The sequence below is a fragment of the Macrobrachium rosenbergii genome, chromosome 19 (genome assembly GCF_040412425.1).
Source record: "Macrobrachium rosenbergii isolate ZJJX-2024 chromosome 19, ASM4041242v1, whole genome shotgun sequence".
Taxonomy (NCBI): domain Eukaryota; kingdom Metazoa; phylum Arthropoda; class Malacostraca; order Decapoda; family Palaemonidae; genus Macrobrachium; species Macrobrachium rosenbergii.
The window spans coordinates 33681340-33687162 of NC_089759.1; positions in this window are offsets into that span (position 1 = coordinate 33681340).

Below are 5823 nucleotides of genomic sequence, written 5' to 3' on the forward strand. Positions count from 1 at the left end.
TGATTAGTTTTTATTTTGGTCTCTTCACTAAATAAGCTTTATTTTGCAAGGGAGCGATTATGCTACGGAGCGGACTTATTAATCTATCTAAGTAATTAAATATCTTTCATACTTTAAACGTCATAGACAGAGAGTACAAAATAACTTTTTTTGCTTAGGAGTCATCGTATATGTGGGTCAGCGTATGTGTGCGTGTGTTTCTGATAGAGAGAGAGTGGTTTAGAATTCCTAAAACAGTTCGCGAACTTAAGAACCTGAGGTTCCTTACGTGTACGACCACTTATCAACTCTCGTTGAGCGTTATTTTTCGTGTTTACCCTCGCAATGCTTCTGGAAGGGCATATTGCAGATATCTAGCATATTTATTTTAGAATCAGCTTGTACCAGCATAAATTGTAATCCGACATCAAATTATGAAATAAAAAAAACGAAAGGTCATCATTCCGATAAGATGGTTCGCCGAGAGAACAAATCGTCCTAGCCTCGATGCTGCGCTCAAATATAAAGTATTTGCAACTTACGGGAAGCGGCAGCATGATTATAATTACCAATACGGTTCAAATGCATATTCATTTTTCAGTTCGACTATTCCTATCACGTATTATAATCAAATATCAATTTATGAAATTAAAAAGAAAACAAAGGGAATTCATAACTTACGTGAAAATACAATATGATCGTAAATACGGCTGAGGGGTCAAATAACGTCGCGATCACAAAAATAATTAGCTCTACCTCTTAAAAAAGGTATACTGTAATGTTATAAATAGAATAAATTGATATGACAACACGAATTACATCTGTTTTTTCTGACACAGACAAATTACATCCCAGAATTCCAATAACCACTGGCGTATCAATTTACATGAAGCTATGTGGTTTTCATTCAGCTACGAACAACATGACTCTGCAACACGCATATTAACTTCATTATGATGTGTTACTGATTATTTCATACAATGGAAGAGTTAATGGAATGAGGCATGATCCATTGTAAAACATGCCTTGTTTGTTAAGTTGATTATAGCGATAAAAAAAAAAATATATATTTCATAACCGAACATGAACATCAAATTGCGGTAGACGGACTTATTATCTTTTGCAATACATTGGCAGTTCGTCATTGGAGGGGTGGCTAGAGCTCTCGGCTAGCGCGCTGTTGGCCCAGCGTTCGATTCTCCGACCGGCCAGTGAAGAATTAGAGGTATTGATTTCTGGTGACGGAAATTCATTTCTCGTCATAATGTGGTTCGGATTCCACAATAAGCTGTAGGTCCCGTTGCTGGGTAACCAGTTGGTTCTTAGCCACGTAAAATAAATCTAATCCTTCGGGCCAGCCCTAGGAGAGCTGTTAATCGGCTCAGTGGTCTGGTTAAACTAAGATATACTTAACTTTTACAATACATTGGGTGACCATATTTTAACAGTTCACGTTGCCTGCTTGTGGGGGCTTGACAGGAACCCACCGTATCTCACGCTACTGCCCACTGCATGGTGGAATGCTTTAAGTATTGATTTGGGGATGGCATTGCTAGCCTCATGCCGCCTAGAGGTTAGCATTCTGATATTGTTAGTGCAATACCGTCGAATTTACACTGAATTGGAGAAATTCTCTTAAAATCTTTATGTATGTTACGAGTGAATGTCATATTTGTCTTTATATATAATGCTTATTAATTTTTATATGTTCTGATTTGTCAGTTAAGTATATTTCTCAACATATTGTTTAGCAGAAGATTTTAATACCATTTTGAAATCCAACCAACCTTTGTCTCATCACCTTTTCATTGTATATTCTTGCTTTAAAACCAGTCACACCAATATTCTCTTGGAACGTTGAACATATTCTGTTTATATTAGCAATGCGAAATGTCTGCGTTCTCTTCTCTCTCTTTGTATGTCAGTATATTTGCTATTCTCTCTGTCTATTTATTTTTTTTTTTTACCATAATATCCACAACACCTTGGGAAATGTAATTTTTTTTTTTTTACCGTTTTTGTAGACAAACATATCCAAGACGTGGTATGCATTCAAAATGGCATAAAATAAAAGATATAAAGCATATATACCTGTATATACATATATATATACATATATATATATATATATATATATATATATATATATATATATATATATATATATATATATATATATATATAACAAGGATAGCATCGTCCTTTTTCTGCTAATGGGCTTTCGCTCCAGTTTCCGGAAGGATAATTTCCCTTCTCTCGTGCAACGGTAAAAAAAATGTATTAATTCACTGTAATCGGCTTACATTAGATTTTTGCACGATGCATCGTCAGATTTCATTTCATGGAGATTGAGAATCCTTGATGTTTTAGGGATCAGATAAACACCAAATGAAAAACAATATATGTGTACATATATACACACACACATATACATGTATATATATATATATATATATATATATATATATATATATATATATATATATATATATATATATATATATATATGTGTGTGTGTGTGTGTGTGTATGTGTGTGTGTGTGTGTATTATACATATAAGTGTAAGCGTGTGTGCTTGCTTTATTTATGTAGTTTATATATTTTTAGTATCTATATAGGCTATTACTTATCCTCTAGTTCATTACATATGTAGACTTTTATCATTCAAACCAAACATTTCGGCAACTCCTAAGCTATTATTAAAGCAGTAAACATATTATAGGTACCTCTGATGATATGAATATGCACATGACCTTTAACTCTATTATTTTCTTCAATAACAAATTGTTACGATAACTTACAACGTTCTAAATGTTTTCTAAAGTAATTCTACGTATTAGGTTGAACTTTTTTTTTTTCTTGACTGTTCCGCTATGAGTTTTTCTTTTACTGCCATCGTCTTACGCAGCTGAAGTATTTCTTTTTACGAAAGGAGAAAAGAATTTTTCACAAAATGGGATATGTTTAAGAAAGAGTATACTCCTATCAAATAATAATAATAATAATAATAATAATAATAATAATAATAATAATAATAATAATAATAATAATAATAATAATAATAATAACAACGAAGTTTCATCACAGTAATCGTGTAGTTCATTGATTATGATTATATGATTACTAAGCGTACGTCTGCTCATAATAATAATAATAATAATAATAATAATAATAATAATAATAATAATAATAATAATAATAATAATAATAATAATAATAATCTAAACTTCTGTAAGGAAGGAGCATATTCTTCTGTACATTTTCCAAGCAACAATAGACACTACAACACTTGCTTTCTTTTTTTTTTTTTTTTATAACAGCGAGAGAGACTTGTATCTACAGGTTCCTTTTACTGAAAGAGCGAGAGGAACCTTCGAAGAACGTGACTTTCACGCCCAACTAGCACGCAACGTATTTCAGTGGGTCCATATTTTCGGCTTTCCACGACGAGCAACCAATCAGGCAGAAGTGAACTGATGGAGGTCATAATTTTAAGAAAGTGACGGAAAACGTCTTTAGTAGAAGTATTTCACGGTTAGAGATTTTGTTGCAGCAAAGAGGAAAGCTGTGATATGTATATATAATATATATATATATATATATATATATATATATATATATATATATATATATATATATATATATATATATATATATATATATATATATATATATATATATATATATATATATATATATATATATATATATATATATATGTGATTGGTCGCCAGGGGTTCTCGTAGAATCTCGGACATTATTTTGTGGTTCCAGACTTCCAGTTTGGGAATGCCACTTCCCACGGCGTCTGGGACAGGTCTGGTTGTTTCATGAATAATAGGCCGCCTAATATTGGCAGGCAGGAGGAACACTTCTCTGGTGGTGTTTAAGAGCGCCTTTACTAGCCTTAGGCACCTCGGTTTAGGGGCTTTCCAATTACCCCCACTTTCTCCACTATTGTAATTCTTCTGTAGTATGGTTCGCCTCTCTTGTAATGTTATTTTTTTTATGGCACATTCTTAAGCAAGAGAGGAGATCCTCTTCGCTAGTTTTGTATTGATGCAGTAGAGGTGTGCGTTTTTCCCTGTACCCTTATACTTTTATTTTCATTACGACTTTGCTCCTGATAAAAGACTTTATCGATTACTGAATATTGATTCTATTTTTGCATGTGTATTTCTTTGTACATTTCTGTCTTATCTGACTCCACCTTACTCTTTCTCTGTTCAAATAACCGCTTCTAAACTACCATGTAACTATTCTCTTAGAAGTGTCTGTGTTATTTTCTTTAGATATACTAATGGCCTGTTGTTTTCCTAACTCACAGGTTATATGAACTTCTTATTTACGAGCACATCATTTTCGTTATATGTGTTTTTATTCCTGAATATTGGTAAATGGTTTTGCAATATCGTCAGCTATATATGAAATACAATTTCAAGATATGTTTTCCTATGAATAATCTTAATTACATAATGGAAAATACAAGCAAAAGCAGCCCTTATTTCTCTCTCTCTCTCTCTCTCTCTCTCTCTCTCTCTCTCTCTCTCTCTCTCTCTCTCTCTCTCTCCCGAGCACACCGTTATTTGATGATTACATCGACGTTGTAATTCAGACAAGACGCCTCGAACTCTCAATTTCTCAATAAAGCATTGTATTACAAACTGGTGTCAGTGAACACGAAGATGAATTTCCCGGAGTGGAACAAGGAAACCTAACGACATTAAGTCAAGAATTGAAGTATAAATGAGAAGAATGTGTTCAGTGGAATCGAAAAGGTATAATTGAGAGAGCAGAAACTGCTAAATTAAAGAGAGAATAGATGACAGAGCTCATCTGAGCGTCAAGTAAATGAACAGAGACGGAAGAAGGTTGCGGTGAACTGCATCAGAAGGGGAGAATTCGGACGGTGCTTAGTGTATATTAAGAACTGTCTGCTTCCCTAGCAGATGACCACTCTTATAATTTGCTTAATTTAAGAGGATTTAAAAGGAAAGGAGAAACTGTGTTCATTTTGGAAAAGCCTTTGATAATACACTTTACGTTCATACTTTTAATTTTTGGGGGGAACTGGATACTAAATATATGGCCTTCATTTTTGGATAGAGGAAAATTTATTGAGAAGTACCCACTACTTTTCTATTTTCACTAAGCCAGTTATCGGTTACACAGATTACAATAAAAAACAAGTGACAAATACGCCGAAGTTTCTCAGGCGCAATCTGGTTTTCTGTACAGCTTATAATGTTGTATAAGACGCGGCCCATGTACCTCCCAGCCACGACCCGGTGGTTGCCTGTCCTATAGCGTTGCCAGACGCACGATCATGGCTAACTTTAACCTTAAATCAAATCAAAACTACTAAGGCTAGAGGACTACAATTTGGTATGTTTGATGATTGGAGGGTGGATGATCACCATACCAATTTGCAGCCCTCTAGCCTCATTACTTTTTAGGATCTGAGGGCGGACAGAAAAAGTGCGGACGGACAGACAAAGCCATCTCAATAGTTTTCCTTTACAGGAAACTAAATACTGATTGTTTACAGATATGAGTAATTAGGCAAAGCATGTTAACCAAGTTACGATTCCTTAATACTATCAGTTTGTCAAGTCAGTCCATTAATAATCGGTGGATAGTTGATTTAACGAAGCTCATACCAGCTTTTTGGCCTGATGAAGTGTGTAAGAAAATATATGTGTCTATTGCCAAACAACGAATTTCGGATTTTATAACATTGGGTCCTGTATGTAATATATATATATATGTAATATATATATACTGTATATATATATATATATATATATACATATATATATATATATATATATATATATATATATA